Genomic DNA, 22,355 nt, shown 5'->3' on the forward strand with positions numbered 1-22,355 from the left:
GCAGCCATTTTCAGAGCCACAGCAGCCCTGCGCACCAGGCAGCTTAGGATTGGGCTGTCATTCACTTCCATGAGATATGCTTATGATTGGATTACTTACAGAAGCAGATGGTGAGGTGGTATACTTGGTGATACCTCTGGCTGCTGCTGTGAGGCAATCAAGGAGGAGGGAGAAATTTCCTATGCTTTTATCTTTAGGAGAGAAGCAGCAGCAGAAGGTGAGACAGAAGCTGGCACTATGCCAGTGCACAGTTGCACTGGGTAGGCAATGCAACCCAGGTGCAGGCTGATGATGTCAGCAAGGGGTACACTCATTGGCAATGCCGGTTTGTGCTGGCAGCTGCTTCCCCTCCTACCTCCATAAGCGAAGGGCAGGAAATTCCCATCCCTCTCAATTAGCAGGCAGCCATTTTCCCAAGTACAGCTTCCCATGGACCCTGCTGGATACTGGATAAGAAATGGAGGTTGAAATCCTAAACCCACTTATTAGAGAGCAGATCCCATTAAACTTAGTGGAACTTATTTCTGACTGGGTAAAGATGCATCATATCGTGAGATCCAGATGTGGTCCCATGTCCTAAAATAATAATAATATATGTCCAATTCTCCTTATTCCTTAATTCTCCATTTTACAGCTTTGGAAAGAAATACCAAAATAGCAAAATATCCCCCTTTCCACGAAAGGCTCTGAAGAGGAGCATATTAGGTCCTGAAAGCCAACAGTGGCTTTGAAGAACAGAAATTTCACTTTTTTGTTCCAGGAATAAAAGCAAGGCACTCCTGGCAAGGCATTTGCAGCTCCTTGATTCAGTGTTCATATTATTTCCTGCAACACATTTATTTAGTCCAAAATAGCAGACGGAAACCAAATGCACAAATACACACATTAGGACTGATATATTTTTCCTTCTTGTTCTATAAGACAGAGAATTCACTCATAATAGACACATTAGGCTTTTTTATTACAAGTGCAATGAAAAGGGAACCGAGCTGAGAAAGGAGAGAGGTAATAAAAAAAAATCTGATACAAAACAGAAGCACGGCAGCCATGGAGATTTCATTTCCACAAATTGCATTCTACACAAGATATATAACAGCCAACCTCTCTGCCCCCAATAAAGGCCTGCAACAGATATGTAACAGTCAACCATTGCTGACCCATCTATGAGGCCAATTGAAGCCACAAGCAGCAGACTGGCAGAGTCACCCATCTCTGTTTACCTATTTGCCTCTGTGGTCTCTCCTTTCCTTCCACTACCTGGATTGGAAAAGGAAGAGGAAGACAGAGAGAAAGAGGAAATGTGGATGGAAAGGAAGCATTGAGTTAGAACATTGGAGAGTGGGAGGAGCAGAGGCTGGCACATCATTGGGTAAGGGGGGCAGCATTTGGCATGTTGCCTCAGGCATCAGGCTGTAGAAACTGAAAAGGGTCCATAGTGATAGGACCAACAGGTGCTGAGTACCACCAGATATTCTCAATGGGGAAACCAAGTCAAGACAGATGCAAGTGATTTTATCCGCTCTAGCAAACTCATCACAGCAGACAACTAGGTGTTCTCCAAACCCCTGATGAAGTAAGCCTGAAGCACATGGAATAGCTCTGCTGGATGGCAACGAATTGTGAGGAGGGAAGCTCTCTACTTCCCTATTCATCCACCTTGCTCCTTCCTCATGGAAATGTTCAGAGTATCCTGAACTTCCTGTTTTGCCAAAAGGGAGTGAGGTGAATGGATAGGGAAGCCGATCGCTTGATTTGGCAACAGGGACCATGCAAGAAAGAAGAGAGTTAAGGGAATAAGGAAGTGGCTTCGAGTGACTCTGGCCATGGAGGGCTGAAGGGAGGTAGCAGCAGAGTGAAGGGCACCCTGAGTCTGTTTGCTGTTCCCTGCAACTCGTGGCGTGATTTGAGCTGCATCGTCTACTTCATGGATGGATGGCCATGGCTATATCTCTAAGAGTAAGCACTTGGCCATGGATGATATTTGACAAAATTAATTAGGTCTATGTTACTCTGTGACCTACATCTAAATTGCACAGAGTCCTGCCAAAGCCACATCACAACTCAGTTTCCCATTTCTCTTTTAGTTTAGTTTCCCTCCCGTGTGCAACATGAATCCTCTATTTCCCCTTGCCTTCCCCTGCCCCTCTGCAGGGGGAGAACAACTGTCCCCTTTCACCCCAACATAGAATCTTTTCTGTTGGCTGTTAGCTTCTTGGGACAGAAATTATTCTTGGGACAGGGAATAATTTATTTATTTTGCTATGTAAAACGTGTTGTTAACCTTTTTTGCTGAATGGCGGTATAAATATTCTGAATAATAATTTCCATAAATGCTCATGTCCTTCTATACATATCCAGTGTGCCTTTAAATCTTTCCTCCTTCTTAATTTTGGGGGTCCACATTTCCCTCCCCTTTCAGGAAATTAAGCTTTTTCATTGTCTACCTAGCAACTGAGAGCGCAATATTACTTGGACGTTGGGTAGATGCAAGTTCCCTGCGCTGGCCTATAAGTGTCATGAACATGCCATTAAGTACGCTTGCAACTACTTGTGAGCTGGGTAGGCTGGTGCAAGGATGTGCGCTGACCTCCCAGGGCTAGATACTGCTGAACCCATGAGTTCAAACTGGCCTAGGGAGGCTGGCCTGGGGGATTGGAGAGGGTGCCGGGAGGGCAACAGGAGTGTTTTGGGGTGGGGGAGGTGGAGGACAGCTGGGCAGTGGGCAGACCAGGTCTTGGAGGGGTTTGGAACTGGCCTCAGCAGCCAGATCCTCCTAGCCAGCTCAGCATTATACTGGGCTGCTCAGATTTGCGTTCAGCAATTTTGCTGGTGCAGGTTCGACTGGCGTCAAGGGTAGCTGAAGCATGACACGGGGTTGTGCTCCAGCTGACCCATACCTTGTGCTGGATACAGCACAGGCCACTTGACTGTTCGAGCACAAATTAGGATTGGGCTGCCTGTTATTATATCACATTTTTCTCCTAATCTCCCTCCCTCTTATTGCACATTTATTGCACATAATCAATAGTACTCTGTATGCACATATACCTTTGTCTCTCTTGTCCTTGGTAAATGCCACTTACCACTGAGGACTGTCACAAGCTAAAGGTCATGGTCCCCACATACGTGTTTGTTCCCCTAAGTGTGCATGCGATTACATATGTCCTCAGTAACATCTGGTAACAACCCATAAGGGTTTTTTTGTTTGTTCTTTTTTTGTAACTTCCTCCCACCCCACAGGGATTTTTGAGAAAGTTTTGAAACTCTGCATACAGAGTTTCTCTGCATACCTATAAAGAATGGTGTAGAATCAAGTATCTCCCTGTTGTCTGTGTTTTGGCTACAGATCTACTGGTACCAAATCTAGTGTTCACCATTATAGGAACAGATTTCCACCTGACACCATGACCTTGATCATTTCAATGACGATTTGCAAATGCCGCAGTGTGCTTGGTATAATTAGTATTCATACCTAGAGCTATATGTATTTTTGAACTGACTTCATGATTTCACTATTTATACTGTGTTATAAATCTGGTCTGGCTTACGTGGAATTGAGGTAGCAGCAACCAAGACTGCAACTCTGCTGCTAGTTTTTAACGCTAGACTTTTGAGAATTAAACAGTGAATCTATACTTTTAGTATCATTATAGTTAGAGTATTTGTCAAGATTTGTCCACATCACATTTGTCCAGAGAGTCTTCTGTTGCCGTTTTAGATGAAACTCAGTGAAGGAAATATGAAAGCAACTGAATCTAGCACTAAACTCCCAGGCTCTTCAATAATTGGACACCATAACACACGCAGACATCTAAGAACTCTCGGTCAATAGGTACAAGTAAATTAAAGGTCTTTTCCAGTGATGTAGAAAATTAATGCGTTGTGAGCTCCCTGTTGAAATACAGAGGGCATATATTGAATTAGCTTTCTTCTAATATACAGTATACAGCTGGAGGCTCAATCGCTGGCATCTCCAGTCAAAAAACATCTTGAGTAGCATGGCTGGGAAAGACCTTCGACCAAAGCCTTTAGCAAAGCACTGCTAGTCAGAGTATATAACACAGAGCTAAATGCACCCACGGCCTGGTTCAGATATTCAGTACACACATCAAAACATGTGCCTAAAGTAGCATTTCACCGTGAGAAGTGGCAAAACGTTTTATTAACCTCATCAGGAGGGAAAGAATGGAAGTGAGGAGAGATGGGCACCAGTAATTAGAAGACTGTAGAATAAAGGTCCCTTACCATACTGTTCACTCCTATGCTGCTTAGTAACATCAGAAGCCCACAATCATTTTGAAGGAGTCTATGGCAAGGCTCCTTCCCACAACAGTATTGGTCCAGTTTCCAAGAGTGCTGGTACACACATAGAAGGAGTAACATCATGAACTTTTACCATGTGTTCTAGAGGAAAGTTCTGACATTACTGAAGAGTGCACGAGGCTCAATCCTATAGGCCACACGAACCCACGTTTCACCTTCTCATGGGTTCTAATGGGGTGGTAGGTGGAATGGGGGAGGGAGAGGTGGATCCTGGTGGTCAGCCATTTTGCTGGCACAGATCCAAGGAGATTAAGGGAGAGGGAAGGGGAAAGGAACAGGGATAAGATCCTAACACATGCTGGTGCCACCAGGATCCACCCCTCCCTCCCCCATCTGATGAGACTTCTTGGGGCAGTAGAGGGTTGCCCTGATGTTACCTCAGGGAGGCCTCCAGGACTGCCCCCCCCCACAATCATAGGATGCAGCGCACGCTCCTTTGGAGTGGATGTATCAGTGGGGGGTTTTAGACTGTAAGTCAGTTACTGTATTTTATTCTTTATTTCCATTCTCTTCAACTGTACATTTATCTGCACAAGAAATTTTACTGTGTTGCACCTATATCGCTTTCTCTCTTGTCATTGTTAAATATCAAGCTCCATTGTGCTGTGTCATAAGCCAGTAGCAAAAGATCTCTGCACATAAGTTTGCTCCCCCCAAGGTGCACATGTTATTACTCGCATCATAGAGCATGTCTTCTAACAACCTGAATACAGTATGTTAATTCTGATACATCTCATAGTCTGAAAAACCATTCTGAAACCGATGGTGAAATTTCTTTCTTTCAGTAACTAGAAAAAAATATTCTTGCACTTATCAAAAGGTGAACTGCTATTTCTAAATCATCATCTTCTTAATATCTAATAGATGATTTTACAAAATTACTGTTGGATTTCCTGGAATCTTATTCCTTTTATTTGCTCAATAAAACACAAAATTACTCTCCAATACCAATTAGAGCCCGATCCAATGCATATCTACTCAAAAGTAAGGCCCATTTTAGTCAATGGAGCTTGCTTCCAGGTACATTTGGATAGGATTGCAGCCAGGCAGACCAATCCTGAGCTGCCCGGGGCACCCGGCTTTGGAGGCACAGAAAACGGCTGCTGTTGCATCCTGTGCGTCCCGGGCTACCGTGGGCAGCACCTTGGGAGAAGGGGACTTTCATCCCCTTTTCCCGGGTAAGGAAAGCAGCCTCACAATGGGGCTACTCACGTTACCGCCGACCTTAAAAGTGTTCGTGTAGAGCGCCAAGTCCCAAACGAAAGCCTTGGATCTGGTGGAGCAGAGCTCCATGGGACCTGCCTCCCTCCCTCCCACCAGCACGCCTCCCGCAAGCCCTCTCCCCGCCTCCCGCCTCCCCATCACGCCTCCTCCCCGCCCTCTCTCCGCCTTTCATCTGCCTCCTCCCTCCTTGCAATGCCTCCTCCCCGCCCCCTCCCTGCCCCCGCTTACTGTGCCACGGCTTGGCGGTCCATGCAACCACTGAGCAGCGGAGGATGGGTGCCTGCCTGGCACTAGCCCAGTACTGGCCAGCGCTAGGCTAGCACGGGTGTTGGTCCAGTGGAAAGCCTTGCAGACATGCCTTATGGCACATTTTCGACAGTGCATGCGGGCGGGAAGCCAGTGCGCCGAGCTCAGGATTGGGCTATCAATCACATCACTTTAAAAAAAAAAAGATACCTGAAACACCTTAGCTTCCACTTAATTTCCTATATGATAAATTTTATTCAATTTATGTGGCATCATGTGCCACTGAAACTGGGTTTGATATAAATTCTTATTGAAATTCATAGTTGTTAATGTTAGAAGAAAATTCTCCCAAATCCAAGTCCATGTCTGTTGCAAGATAATAATTATACCTAAATCTTCCTTCTTTTTGCTTTTTGGAAAAGCTGTAACTATATTTTCTTATTCTACTAACAACATCTTATACAAATATCCAATCAGTCTCTTATTGTGACATTGATGATTCAGGGTTTCAATTCCAGCTGGTTCTCTGTGGAAGTCATGCTTTCTATTAACGCATACAGAGCATGACACACATGGGAAAAATTGCAATAAAAGAGGTTCATCTGATCAGACAGACTGGAACCTCTTTGTGACTCTGAATGCTCCACCCCAGGGCAACACACTTCAGCATTCACCTTTTCACCCACATCTTGTGTCATGGGAGCTCAGCTGGAAGCCATTTTCCAAAAGCTGCCACAACCCTATCAATGAATCCCACCATGCCACCACCAAGGCAGTGGTAGGGGTGGGGTGTGCAGGGAGGGGTTGAAACTGAGTGGGGATGGGGGAGGAATGGGAATGGGAAGACTCTGAGAGGGGGTCAATAAAGAGGTGTTGCACACATGCTGGATCCCAACCCCTCTTTTTCAAGCCTTCCTACCCCTTTCTTCTCTTCTTTGTGCCAACTAAAGAGCTGGTGCAGGTCCAAGGAGACCCACTGCAGAACAAGAGGCTTCAGAAAGGTAAGGGGAAGTCATTCCTCTTTCCCCTCTGAAGCCTCCTGGTTCACTATCCCCCTCCCCACTGGATATAGCATATACCTTTGTGGCGCAGCAGCAACTGTTACCCTGCTCATGCCTGATCTCATCTGATCTCAGAAGCTAAGCAGAGTCAAGCCTGGTTAGTACTTGGATGGGAGACCACCTGGGAATACCGGGTGCTGTAGGCTTATACCACAGTCTTTCGAGACTGAAGGTTGCCAACCAATCTATCCCAGTGGGATGAATAGGATTGGGCACTTAGAACAGTTCTATGGAACTGTATGGCTTTGTGCCTGCAGACGATCTTACACCCTTGGCTTCTTTTTGAGGCGTATTTTTCAATTTTTAGTTTCCTATTTATTGGTTTTATTGCACATTGAGATGAATAAAAGTAGCATCGGCAGAGATGGCAGTCTTTCCCTCAGGCTCAGGATAATTTATGTTTTAAAAGTTTACCTATTTACTTTGTGTATGTAAACTTCATTTTAAATATTAATCTTTTTTCCCAGCCCCCAGCATAAAGAACCAGATATGACCTATCCCTTTCCTCAATATTCCTTGGGATTTACACTGCCCTTATATTGCTAATATTACTACAAACAAAATGATTCAGCCTCTTAAAGAAATATTTTACAACCACTCCATCCATGGAATCCCCTGTATGTCCTAAAGAAACACTTTCTCATGAATCAGCCTCACTCTCCGAGTCCATATAATTGCCTCCAGTCTTCAAATTCATTTTATGGACCCAATTATCTGACCCCTCTGCAACTGAATCCCTCCATTCTCCCACACTAACTTTGTCCCACAATAACAAGGTTCCTCAAATGGCAAAAAAGGTGTTTTAAATATTTGTCCTGTGCTTTGACTCATTTTCAATGTGTTTTTTGTCATTTTAGGGAGATTGCGAGGGGGGAGATTAGGTGTTTTCTCCTTTTCCAAACACCTTGTGGTCCCTCAGATTCCCATTGTATGCCTTGACCCCATCCTCCCGCTGTTAACTGAAAGTGGGAATGGTATTTTGATTTGAGAAGAACCTAGCTCAAGCGCCAGACATGCCAATATATTGCTTTTGATTCTTCCAGGCTCTAGTTTCATTCATTCATATATATGTTAACATAATTAAATAAAAAATGAATACTAATATGCTTTTGGATGATTAGCATTTTCTACCCCCCCCCCAGTGTGCTGCTATAGTCTGATTACGTTTCTACCGATTATATCTGAAGATTCTGCTTTATCTGCCTCAATTACCAGCAAGTATATACCTAAATGAAACCAACACAGATGCAGCCCTTCATTTGTTGTTGCTGAAATCTTTTCATACCAGGGTACTTATTTTTGTAGTATTCAGCCAGTGGTACTCCATACACAGTCATGAAAAGAAATACACTTTGATTCATATTATCTTCCCTGGAAAAACAGCTAGATGTTAAAACCATTTTCTAAAGTGCATTCCATTTGGAAAACTATTCCATAGTCATGATATTCTCAAGGCAATTAAAAGCACTAGAAGTTCTGTACAGAGCATGGCTCAAAAGCAGGAAGACAAAAAACAACAGTGTGCTCTGAGAAAAGGATTCCTTTATACAATATCTCATATTACACATGCTGAAATCAATGGATATGCATCTATCCTTTGACCATAGGATTGGGATTAAACAATGCTTTGAAACTGAAAACAAGAATGGCGTTTCCATTTCCCTAAACTACTATGATTTGTGAGAGCAACACTGAGTGCAAAACAAACAGACAAAATGAAGGACTGGAATCAGCATTCAGATATGACAACCTGTCGACCCAGAAGTTAGTCATTGACTTGAATGGGACTTACTATCAGGTAAATGTGTATAGAATTGCTGCCCAAGAGGGTCGGAACTAGGGATGCTAAGCTCTCCAACCCACTCACCCACCCTCCACTCTTCAGAAAGCATTTTATTTTATTTTATTTTTAGATCTCTCTAAGAACATCTTTGGAAAAACACTTGGTTTTTTCTCTGAGCCCTTCCTGAAAAACCTGATGTGGGAAGATCACCCACTGCTCTTTCAGAAGCCTCCAACTGTTCTATTAGTGATTCATACAAACCAGAGTTCTGCCAGCCTGATCCCAAATGAACCCCTCCCCTGCCAAGGGATTACTTGCACCTCGATGGGTAGCCAGCTGTGGCAGTGGGATGTTGTCTCCGCCACCATTTGCAGTGGCAGTTTCAAAATGGCAGTGGGCAAAGTGCACAGTGCATAGCAGTATGACCATTTATGACAGCAGAAACTCTGTTCCTCTATTGCAGTGGTTCTCACCCTTTTTAGCCCGGGACCCACTTCTGAGAATGACAATCTGTCTGGGGCACACTGGAAGTGATGTCAGCAACCTGGAAGTGATGTCATTGCCAGAAATGACATCATCAAACAGGAAGTGATGTCATCAAGCAGGAAGTTCCTGCCTAGAAACTCAAACTGTAAATGACAAGAGACAGTATTCCAGCTCAGAAGCTTCTTCGAATTCTCCCTGCCCTCACTACCATTGCTATCAAGCAAAAAATAAAACAAAATATTTGTGTATTTATTTACTACTGTTTTTATTTCTGTTTTTATTTATAAAATCTCACGCTACTTCTTGTATTGCGCTTGAAACTAACAAACATTGATGTGGCTATTGATACTGTGCTCAGCACTAGCCAGAGTACTAGTGCTAGTACTAGTACTAGTAGGGTGTAAACAAGTACACCCTACTCATGCACCTCAATACAAGAAGTAGCTTGGGCTTTTGTCAATAAAGGAAATAAAAACAGTAGTAACCCCCTCAGAAGGAAAATATCTGCCCCTTCTACCCACCCACTACAAGCCTAACAGCCACAGAATGTAAGCCTTTATTCCCCCCCTCCATCAGCCCAGTGCTTGGCCAGCATGCCAGGCACAAGAGGAAATGGAAATGTTGCTTATCCAAGGGCTACTGATATCCACAGCATGGCAGCAACTTAGATGTCAGGTTCTCCCGCTTTGGAGAAGGTACAACAGCAACGGCCACCAGGTTAGAGGATGGCAGGGAAGGAAGTAAAGACTCTATGAAGACGGGAGGAATGGGGCACACTGGGTAGGAGGATGGGAGATTTATCAAATTTAGAAGCAAAGCACACAAAGACATCAGCGTATCCTCTATTTTCTGCGCACCAGCCATGCCCCAAACAATACGCTATCCCACATGAAAGGCCAGAACCATCAGTGGTGAAGGAACCTATTTACCCTTGTTTGTGTCCTAACAAAGAAAACACATCCCACACTTGGTGAGTCACCAAGAGTGTTAATACCCCTCATTAAACTTCTTTATAGTCTAATGTGTTAAAATACATTAAAGATCAACTGTAAATAAATAATTGCTGATTCAACACAGCTGCCACCCTCTGAGTAATTCCAGCACTCGAAAAGTTACAATTAATGTCAGTAGTTAATGCTGTAAGTGGTGGACGGGGGAATCATGCTGCCATAAACAAATGCAGTCAATTACAACTTAAGGGCATATACAAACCGCTGCATCGCCTTGGCTCAGCTGTCCCATTCACAACCTGCAATTATGTCTCTGTTGGTCAAAGCAGCGGGGATGTCATTTGTCATCCCAGGGTGTGCTCAAGGGCTGCAAGATTGTGCAGTTTGGAAAAAATGCAGCTGTAGCAGAACATATGTATAGGCAGCACCATGAAATGAACTGGCTGTGAGCCAGCGTGTTAGAGTAGAAGGTGGGGGGGGGGAGCTAAGAGAATAGAAATGAGAAAATTCATAGAACACTGTACCCACAGACTCCCAGCAATACATCCTGACCAATTTAAAGGTCAGTGTGACAATATCTTGTCTTCTTTATTGGGCATCTTAATCAGCTTTGAAATGTTTTTCTTACCGAGTGAATAATGAATTTTCCAGCACTCACGTCTGCGACCCGCAATGTTTCTGCATGCTTCACCATCTCCTTTAAATCAGGCCATAATAATGCCCCAAGTGTAGGTATGCTGATAGGTAGGAATGCGCAGTAACCCTTCCCACCAAGAAATTTCAATATAGAAACTCATTTGGTTTCCTGTGAAAATCCTTGGATGGGAGGAATCCCGACATTTGCTCCAAAGTTGATCTTTGCAACTTTTGGTGCTAACCTTAATGGTTGCTCAGTATTAGAGAGGATTTGATGCTTGTCCCTAGTTTCTTCCGTGTTCTATAACATGGTATTATTATGCTTCCGGTGTGCAGTGATGTCGCTGCAGGGAGGTAGCAAGGTCCATTCTGTAAGGTCATCACCGCAATGTGCCACGTTAAGTGCTCTCTCAGTGTCTCCTGCACACTGCATTTCACTGCCCAAAATGGCTCTGATGGTGAGCAGGACGGGATGCTTACATGGTGCATTGCGGTGCCTGCAGTACTTACTGCCCCCCATAGCTACATTGCCAATGTGCTTACCGTCCCCCATATTGCAAATGTGCAATAACAATTAAGACCAATTCAAGACTGTTCACAATTCATTCAAAGCATTTTTCACATGTTTGTTTCCAGCACTTGGTTGCCCCACAAAGGCAACCTCATCTCTTTGGCACCCACAAAGAACACAAGTTTAAAAACAGCAGGAGTGGCTAATGCTTTGCTTGGGTACACATGAAATGCCACATTCTCTGGTTGATGATGTTCTGACCCAAGCTCCCATCAGATGAACTGCCTCTGGGCTCATTCTCATGACTGTTTCTCCACCGCCATGTTTGTTGACAACCATCCCAGAGTGAACAGTCAACTTGTGTACTGAATGGTTTTAACATGAACTTCATTTCTCTGGCAGCAAATATGACCATGATGGTTTGGAAAAAAAAAATAAAAAAAATTGTCAGGCACAAAATGGTAGAACTGTGGAGCACAAAGTGAACATTCATGAGAACCATAAATGGATGTTTGCTATGAAGATTTAAAAAAAAAAAAAAACATTCTTCAGGATCATGCTGTATTTTAACAAACTCTGAACAAGTGGCCAGCCACATGCAACCTGGTGAACAACCAAGATAATTTTGTGTGGTCTTGGATAAATTCAGCAAAACATGTCAGAGCCCAATCATATCCTTCCCCACCGATGCAGCTGCACCACAAAGACTTGCACTATATGCACGCAGATTGGGAGACTTGGAATAGGAAAGGGGAATTATTTCCCCTTACCCCTCCATAAGCCTCCTACATGCCAATGGGTCTCCTCGAACCTGCTCCAGCTCCTTAGCTGGTGCAAGTCTGAAGAGACAGGGTGGGGCGGGGATAGGATCTAGCATGCACCATTGTCACCATTATAGCAGTATCCATTGCTGTTGTGTTTTTTGACCCCAGCTGATTAAGATAAAGTACAGATATACATCAGTACAGGCAGGATGCCATGTGATAAAATGAAAGGAATCTGCAATATGGGAAAGACTGGCAGACAGTTCTTGCATTTTCAAGGCTGCTCTAACAAGCAGCCGTAAGTGTACAGCTTTGCATTTAGGCAAAATACACCAATGGATCTCAAACAGCTGGTCCATTTAACATTCCCATGTAAACATCTGTTATGTTCATGCATACAAATGAACCCATCAGCTGGGAAGTCTCTGAAGGCTGCTTTGGACATTATTTTTTGTGCTCATCATCCTATTCCTGATTACAAAATGCACACAAACAACATTCTGTCTGGACAGAGTGCAATGTATGAACTGCAGGTTGGGACTTCTAAACCCATGTGATCTAGTTCTTCTTCAACTTTCTAGCTTCTGAGCAAACCTACAATTCAAACACAGGTCCTTTACACAGATCCTTTTCACAAGTTCTATGTGCATACAATGAATGTGTGTGGTGAGGTCACCACATCGCAGTTGCAGTCGCCACCTTGACCTAGGGGTGTCACTGCCATACTGAGGTCTGAAAGGACATCTGTGTATTTGAGAACTTTGCAAGAATTCTATGGACATGCATAGGCAGCAATATTGCCTCCATACCCTTTCACTATGTGCAAAATGTGTAAAAGGGCTCCTGTTCATAGATGAAGCTGTGCACTTGGCATGATCCAGTACAAAAAGCAGAGTATGAAAAGTTTTTTTGGTTCAGTTAAATCTTTACTACATATTTTCTGGGACCTTTTTGGACTAGAGACATCACCAATGATAAAAAAACATGATAAATTTCAGAATTGCTTGGATTTTTGTTCAAGACAAGATTCACGGTCCTAGAAAACTTTGTAAAAAGAAAAACTGTGAAACAAAGTACACTTTAACTAAATTTCTCCTTTCTTCTAGCTCTTCCTTTTAAATCAAGGCTTTTAATAAATCGTTTTGTAATGGAAAGGTGCACTGACTTTGTCCTATCCCTCACCTTGGTCCCCTGGGCTCAGACTTGCTTTTGGGTCCTTTTACAATGACTTCCATGGAAGATGGACTGGGGTTGACCCCATGCATTACACAATTCTCCCCTACTATCTCAGCTTCTGCTGAGCTTTCTCTTAAGAGCAAATAAAACAGTCAAGCTCAAAACTCACGAGATGTCAACTCTTTAAATACAGAGATTTGAACAAAGGCACCTGATGGATTAGCCAGTGTCTCCTAAAACATCCTAAAAAACTGCAGTCTAAAGAGATTTCCTTTGGCCATCACAGCTTATTACAAAGTCAAGGGGAGAGAGCTAAGGTTACTGTTGTCTCTATGAGCACACAATATGCTGAAAGAGCTGGTTATTCCCCAGACTTGCAACTTTACAGGGGTTTTAATACTTTGTTAAGGTCATCGCATTTTTCCCTTAAAATGAAATAGCCACAGACACACTACTCTTACCAAAACAGCCTACAAAGTAAAAAGGCAGGCCAGCCAGGGCAAAAAGCAGACTGTCAGAAGATGTGCGTTGCTGTGTCCCAGGATCTACTTAAGGACTATACTTGAACTTTATATAGGCTCACTTTTGAAAAAAGCTCAACTCATTGTTCAAAGTGACTACTGAACAATAAAGTGCCTGGCCAGTCAATGCTAGCACCAGGTACGGAGCCGGAGGATAAATCCTGCAGCAGGCCCCTATGCTACATTAGTTCCCATACACCATGGTTCCCATACTCTTCCCCCAAGCTTACCAGTGATGGGTGATACACAGTAGCTCGGTTCATCTCTCACCAGCCACATTCGCCAATGAAACTGTGCAGTGGTGTCGCTAGGGAGGTGTGGGGGGTGTGTGCCGCCGCACTGGGTGACACGCAGGAGGGGTGTGACTCCACTACTGGCCAAAATTTTTAAAATTTTAGTATTTTCAAATAACACCATCATGTTATAAATTGGTAAACGCATAATTTCATGCAGAATGCAATGAAACAAACCATCTCTATTCTGTCAAAGGTTATAGCCAAAAAACCAGTGGAAGCAGAGCAATGGTACGTCATCATGCCCACCACCCTGGGCATCGCCCCGCCCACTGCTTGGGAGGAGGTCCATTATAGGGGTGATGTGCTGGCCTCCCACACCAGATGACACAAACCCCAGAGTCATTCCTGGAACTTTGCAATGATGCAAGGGCATCCTGGGAATATTCCCACTTGCAGACAGGGATGCAAGGTAGTGATTACACAAGACTCTTAGCTGAATCCAGTCACCACTGCCACCAGAACCACAGTGGTTGTCATGGATCAGCCTGGTCATGTGATGGGTATGGGCCCAACCTGGTCATCTCTTGACTTCACCCTATTGCCATTTTTTTTTTCTCTGCTCTAACACTAGGATCGCGTAAATCTTCATTCAGAATATTTGTTATCTGCTGTTGGGCTTATCCCAGTTTCTCAATCCCTTTGAAAGTCAACACCTCGAAGGTCTGGTTGTAGTTCAGCTTGGGGCAGATAATGGCTAAGAGCTATGCTGAGATATGAGGTATGCTGCAGGTGTTGATTAAAACTGAGTCAAACAATTATTTCTGAGGCCTTAAAAAATGATGCATCCAATGACATGATCCTCACTGGCATTTATCGTTTGTCCTATTTGAAAGAAGAACATAAAACCATCGTCTCATGTTTAGTTTAATGGAGAACAAGGCAACAGGCTGGAAAGAGAGTAAAGCCAGCATGTTGTCCTTTTGTATTAATCCCGTACAAAAGGGTGTAAAACATTTTAATATGGCTTTGAATGCACAAATGTCGTTTTTGTCACCTAGCTAGTGTTGCAGTTAAGTAACCATAATTGTCCTTTGGCTATTATCTTAAATACATGAGGAATGAATGTGAATGTTTTTTTCCGCATTATATCTGGGACATTTTGTTGCAGCTAATTTCTGGGTCTGTGAATTATTCATAATATACTTCAAACCGGCTCTCTTGGATAAGGTAATTGACCTTGTCTGTATGAAGCACCAACTGCCTTGCACTGGGATAATTAAATCTGTGATGTGGTCCATTATTTAATGAGAATGTCTTTCTATTAGCTTAGGTGATATATTATTGCCTAAACCGGTCATCTAAGTCTGCCATTAGGACCTGCATATTTTCCCAATGTTGTAAGGGGCTACATTCACTATGGCAACGCCTTTATACTAAGCAGAATGGAACACCCTTGCTGAACAATCTTCTAAAAAGTGTAAGCACCAAATGTTTCCAACCAAATTCCATTAGGATGCAGAAATTGCCTGGAAAGCTAGATATGTTTAGGTTTAAACTCTGGACATTGCATTTGCACCTTCTTCAGGTCTCATTGAACCTGCAATTCCCTATAAGGGAGGCTCTCATATCCATGGATCCTGGATTAGCAGATGCAGCTCTCCGTGGATCGGGTCCAGGGCACCCCCCATGTGCTGACCCCCCGGTGGGGCTTCTGAGTTCAGCAGAGGCCAGGACATCCATAAGAAACCGGAAGTGTTTAATACCTTATAAGGCATTAGGAGGCCTGGGTAAGGCTTCCCTGGAACTCCTAATGCCTTATAAAGCATTAAAAACATCACTTCTGCTTTCTCCGTGAAACTGGAAATCACATGATTTGAGCTGCCGAGCTCCGTCTGAGCCTGGCAGAGGTCGTGGATGGACATCCACGGTCTCTGCTGAGTTCAGAAGTCCCTCCAGAGCTGAGGGGAGCAGTGTTCCCCTCGCCTCCTGAGGGGAGGCCCAAACTGTGGGGATGGGCGTTTGCCCATATCTGCTGTTTCAGCTATCCATGGATAAGGGGGCATACTTGTAGGAGTAATGTAGGAGAATGTAGGAGTAATGCAGGTAATTTTGCACCAGGTATTCTACAGTCGCTGAAGGAAAAGGGGTACTCTTGACTACAGCCCAATTCTATTGGCCTTGCCGCCAAAAGAACGCACTGGCTCCCTCCCTCCCCTGTTCCATCTCCTGCCCACCCCCTCCCTGCCCAGAAATTCCCCTGTTCCTCCCACCCATCCCATTCCCCCACCTCTGTCCCCACTGCCGGCTTACCTTCACAGCTGGAGGTAGCCAGCTACAGTGGCAGGCCTCCAGTGTAGCTGCCATTTGTGGCAACCTCCCCAAAATGGCTATTGGTACAACACTATATGGCTATTAACAACAGTGGAACTCTGTTCCACTATCGCAAAGGGCTGACTACCCCTAGTTAGGATCAGGCTGCAAGTTGAGTAACATGACTAAGCTGTGATGTTATAGCTTATGCGCCTCAGTGTACAAGCATATTGGTCAGGTGAACTTATTCAAGTACATTTACCAACTTTGGTTGAGAAAACACACCTAGAGATAATGTTTGGGTAGTTGCACCACTATTAGATTTGTTCTGTTGCTTCTGTTTTGACTCCACCACACTGTGACAACAGTAATGCAGTGAGTCAAAAATAGTCTTTTCGACTGTGTTCTTTTAACCATTATTCTTTGCAACAGCACATGTTACATGGACCATAAATTTCATCTACTGGAACCATGACATCCTTGCCTATAATATGGTTTGGGACTTCCTGACTCTTGTATAAAATGGAGATAAATTGACAGGAGGGAGATATTTTGGGGGGAAGGAAGACAATTTCTCCCTCTGAAAGCATCAGCTGAAGATAAGGCAATTACTTTGACACTGAGAGGCGATGATTATTCAGTCAATAAAATTTTAAACTATTTAGTAGAGACTTCTTAGGTTGTGAAGACTGATTGGAATCTCTAATTAGTTTCATTGCAGAAATACTTCTGAAATCAAAATGTATATACTAAGGAAGAATTAAGTGATCCAGAAATGGCGTACTCTGTTTTAGAGCTGATGGCTGATGACACAATCTTAGCAAACTCTGAAAAATGGCAAAAAAGTACAATGGCAAATTCACCGCATATAATAAAGCAAGTCTACTTCATTCATACTTTTAGCGTTTGAACTCAGCTAAGGAAGCATTTCCCCATATTTGTAGCCAGGGTGTTGGTCCTGAGAGATTTCTAACTAGATCACAATTCACAAAACCTCACTATAAGAGAATATGTCACAGCCTATAGCTGAGTAAACTTACCCTGAAGCTCAAGGAAATTTTCACGTTTTAAAAACTACTTAATATAAACCATAACCAAGATAATGGGCCCCATCTGGTCCCTGGACAGCACCAGGGCAGGTAGACTTGTATTGAGGGTGGTTTGTGGGTGGGGAGGGGGAGAGCAGGGGGAGCAACTGGGTAGTGAGGGAGATGGAACAGGGGGTGGGGAGGCTGCAGGAGAGGGTGAATCTGGTAGCTATGGTGCATGCCAAATACTATGCCCTCCAGCAGTCACCCCCACCCCCTTCTAGAGAAACTAGAGAAATTGTTAGTGCAGGTCTAAGGAGACCTATTTTTGAGCTGGAGGCTTACACAGGGTAAGGGGATTTAAATCCTCTTTCCCTGCTGAAGTCTCCTGATCTGCCCCCCCCCCCCCACTTGATATAGCACACTGGTTTTTGGTGTGATTGAATCAGTGGTGGGGGGGCAGGATTAGGCTATTAAATACAATGTTAATGAAGAATGCTTTGAAAAAGAGAGTTGGGAAGGACTACCCTTTGTATATTTCTCCCCCTCCATTCCCCACTCAACATAGTAATTCCTTGAATTAATGCTAAACACAAAGTGCACTTAATATTGCCTTTTACATGCAACTGATTCTAACCTGCTTCAGGATGCTTTTGCAATTTGGACATCTCTCCGAAGGCCTCGTTTTATCAGGAAAGAAAACTTATCAGAGCAGCATTCGATGTAGTCATACAGAATGGAAGCGGGGAAGAGAAATAACGTACAATCCAGGAACCATTATCACCTTTGGTATTCCATCAGCAAACTGTCACTGCTAACATTATGGCCTCATTAACTGACATAGGCCAAATAGGAAGAAGAATGGGGGGGGGGGAAATGGATGCCGACTGCAGACAAAACCACCGAGAGCCCTTTTTCATGCACTATTAATGCTAATGTAGAGGAAGAAGTACTGGAGCTTGTTAACTGAATGCATAATTTTTAACCTTTAGGTAAACTGTCGGTTTTGGAGGATGGGAAATTAAATGTCTCAGTTTAGGAGAGAAGGAAACAGATAGCACACAGTGTGACCAGCTGAATAGTCTGTACAGAAGATTACATAGCTATTAGGCAGGATCGCTCAGGCTTTTGTCCTAACTAGCATTCTGATATCACGAGGAATACTCACGACCTTCACTAAATGAACTGTTCAGCTCTACAAAAGTAGGAGCTGTTCTACACTTCCAAAGCTGATGGAACAGCAGGTCTACTTTGTAGCAACTTGATCTGAAATCTTCAAAGCAAGTAAGTTTTTATGTCTGCATAATAACTTTTTTAAAAAAGGTATTCTCAAACAGGTTCTCAAACTGTGGGTCAGGACCCACCAGTAGATCATGATCCCATTTTGGGTGGATTGAGAAATTCACAAGTTGATCACTAACAAGAAAAATGTATTGTGCCTGACAGGAAGTGAAACTGAGCCACAAGTGTGCATTTACTCATGAGTAGGTGACTGTGCAGGCTCAGAAGGCCTGGCAAAGGGGAATGCAAGCCCACCAGAATGGTCACAATCCAATGAACATGGAACTGAACAAACACTCCAGAAGCATCCCCTGACCATAAAGATAAAAACAAGTGATAAAAACAGAGGCTTGAGCTGGTAAAGTGAAACCTTTTGTTTTAAAGTCTCATAAAGCTAGGTGGGTCCTGATAGAGTGTTGTTTTAAAAAGTGGGTGCTGGGAACCATTGCTATAGAAGTGGAGGGGAAACCAGGATGTAGGAAAGCCAGGGTGAATAATTCCACAGTCACAAAACATCCCAGCTTAAATTCAGATGGAAATTCATGACCTCAGTTTGTGAGCTTTGTAAGCAAAGGTCTAAAGGAAATTATGTGGAAAGTCACAGGCTGCCATGCAACTGTTTTCTGAAAAACAAATCAAGTCAAATTTGGCTGCTTCTGAGTGTGATAGAAATGGCCCTGAACCAAATTAAACCAAGACAGATCATTCTAGAGTCAATAGTCTAATGCAGGTGTGGGCAAACTTTCAACTTTAGGGATCCTGGACCTTTAACAGTTGTGTAGGAGAGAAAATTTCAGCAGGTGCAGCTGTGTGAGATGACAAGCTGCACAGGCTGAAATTCCCTCTTCCTCCTTTGCCCACCCTGGTCTAATGTATGAATCCAAACAAACATGAGGCAAAGTGAAGACTCCACCAGATTCTGTATCACTATGTATGCAAATGAAAAAAGCTACTAAATGTGACAGCTAGTCAAAATAGCGGCTGCATTTCTTGCTTCCCTTCTCTGCAGTGTTTAGCAGAATTCACCAATTGTCTAAAATAGTGATGTTTGACGTTGCCACACTCAACACACTCCCACTGCACCAGTCAATGATGTGAAGCAGACAGAAAAACAATTTGTCGTGGTAGTAGGGCATGTGTAAGGTCTATTCAGTGTTATGAAAAGGGGAGGAGGAACCTAAGCAAGACTGCCATTTGCAGTATGCATGCAGTTTGGTCTTTGCTCTTTAAAATCATTACCTTGTTAGCAAGAACTGGTCCAGCCCGAACTACTGACTTACTCTACTTCCTTGTGTCAAAACCAACATGGTTTTTCATGAGATTTTTCAGTACTTTTCATGAATGTGCAAGTTCAAGTTACAAAGGGCAAGAAAGTTGTCTTTTGGAGTTTGCTTGGGGAATGTACCCTTGAGCAATTCTCTGGCTCTAGTGCCTTTATAACTTCAAGCTAGTTCCTTCAAACTGGCTCCCTTGCAAAACAGTCTTGGGCAGGGGTGTCCAAACCCTGGCTCTGGGGCCACTTGTGGCCCTCAAGACCTCTCAAAGCAGCCCTCAGGGAGCCCCCAGTCTCCAATGAGCCTCTGGCCCTCTGGAGATTTGTTGGAGCCCACACTGGCCTGACACAACTGCTCTCAGCATGAGGGCAACTGTTTGACCTCTCGCATGAACTGTAGGATGAGGGCTCCCTCCACTGCTTGTTGTTTCACGTCTGTGATGCAGTAGCAGCAGCAAAGGAAAGGCCAGCCTTGCTTTGTGCAAGGCCTTTTATAGACCTTGAGCTATTGCAAGACCTTCATTTATTCATATAAGTTCATCTTTAACATATTCATTTATGTAAACTTATGTAAATTTATTCAAATTTGAAATGTAAATTAATTTTTTTCCCTGGTCCCTGACACAGTGTCAGTGGGATGATGTGGCACTCCTGCCAAAAACTCTGGACACCCCTGTTCTTGGGGGAAAAAAAAAGTATTTTTCTTGTAACCTTCCCCCTGATTTGCTGAAAGGGCAAGTTTCAGTGCAAAGCTCAAAACTCAGTCCTAGTGGGCAAGATATGGGCCTGATGGTACCTACACAATATCGACACCCCGTCATGCTGAAGAGGAGACTCTTAGGAGAATGCAGGCTGACCCAGGGAGATAGCTCCTAGTAGTTAGCACACTTCCCCTTTCCTGCTCCTCAATGTCTCTTTGTTGCAATCCCAACTGATGGGGAAAAGCCCTGGTAAAGTAGCCGGTGCTTCAAGCCCAGGCTATAAGACCAGACAGAGGAACCATCTGGGCAAAACCTCTCTCCCAGAAGAACACTAATCCTCAGTGGCTTTTATTAAAATCTCCCCACAGTAGCATCTGCAGAGTGAAGAGTTTTGGCAGACTGCTGAACTTCCCCATAACTAGAGACCAGACAGTCAGGGTTGAATAGAACTAGTTTTATTTAGAAGTTTAAACAACAGCAGGAGAAGGAAAAGGGGGGGGGGGTGTTAAAAATTATGACAGGTTGAGGGAAAACATTGGAGGTCTAAATATAATAGAGTTTCTAAAGATGCAATGACCAGTAATTCTTAGCAGATGAAGCCACATCACTATGGGCAGGCCAATCCTAACCTGTGCTGGTGCAATGGGGCTCCATGGCTTAAGAGCAAGATGAAAGTCTCTTTGGGGTAAGGGGATTCTTTCCTCCTCACCTGAGTAAAGCCCCAGCCTGCCTTATGGGGCTAGTCAGATTTGCACCGGCTACTTAGCTGGTACAAGTCTGAGAAGTCCCATGTAGGCTTTCAGGCCTGGGAGGATATGGGAGAAGCCTGCTCCCACCAACCCTGCTCCTGTTCCGGGCTTGTCCCACTCCCCGTTCTGCCCTCCCGCATTCAGAAATGTGCCCTGCACCCTTCATTCCTGCAGCCCCAGCCCCTGCACTGGTCAGGGCTTTATTTACCTCTGCTGGCAGCCAGAGGTCTGGATGCAGTGCCAGTGGGATGGCGCAGGCCTTCCTGCCAGCACTGACTACTCCTGAGTTATCTCAAACACGCTTTATGTGATGGCTAGCACTGGTGTAGAGGCTGCTGCACCAGCGCTAGTAATTAATAGGATTGCACTGTCAATTTGCTTCCATTGCTCAGGAGAGCTTTGTGCTAGCTGGGAGGGCTGTGCAAACAGGACAAAATGAACCAGAAAACAGATGCAGTTTGAAAATGAACCAGAAAACAGAAAACAGCTAGAAACCTTCATACAGGAATCTCCAGCACGTTCCAATTCTCGCAGGAACTCATTGATGGAAGAGAAGCTGAATCCTCCCCTTGTGGCTAATGGCATCTGCAACAAAAGGGCCAAAGAGGCCTGTAGGCTAATTCTATCAGCTGAACATCACAGACTTCTGGGGGTAAGCCAAAACTGCCACAAATATGGAAAAAGTGGTGGAAAAGATCGTGGAAACACAGGGGATTAATCACACACCCATTTTTTTTTTCTGTTTTCTTCTCAGAGATGATAGTCATCCCCAGTAGCTTCTTCACAAATCATGCAAACCACAGAACCATTGGAGTAATGGTTTTTGTTTTTTTTCCCCATGCGGATTGTGATAGGTTCCCATTTATTTATAGAGGTGGGTTAAAATGGTTTTATTTTTTTCACAGATTAATTATAATCACTTTTAAAGTGTACTTGAAAGGTGATATTGGTGGTATAGTATCAGCAGATGCAGCCACTCATATGTAGAGGTCCTGGAGAATATGTAGAGGTGGCAGCCATTTTCAATCACTGTGCCGTGGCACACTGGTGTGCCATGAATGGTCTGCAGGTGTGCCATGGGAGTTTGAGGAAGGGT

General features: G+C 43.9%; 1 protein-coding gene and 1 pseudogene across 1 annotated transcript in view; one reads left to right on the forward strand and one right to left on the reverse strand.

Moving 5' to 3' along the window:
• CNTNAP5 (contactin associated protein family member 5) overlaps positions 1-22,355 on the reverse strand; it is a 301,528-nt gene that overhangs the window by 82,339 nt on the left and 196,834 nt on the right. The gene's annotated exons all lie outside the window — the stretch shown is intronic.
• On the forward strand, positions 6,881-7,000 carry LOC136638269 (5S ribosomal RNA; annotated as a pseudogene).

The sequence above is a fragment of the Tiliqua scincoides genome, chromosome 1 (genome assembly GCF_035046505.1).
Source record: "Tiliqua scincoides isolate rTilSci1 chromosome 1, rTilSci1.hap2, whole genome shotgun sequence".
NCBI lineage: Eukaryota > Metazoa > Chordata > Lepidosauria > Squamata > Scincidae > Tiliqua > Tiliqua scincoides.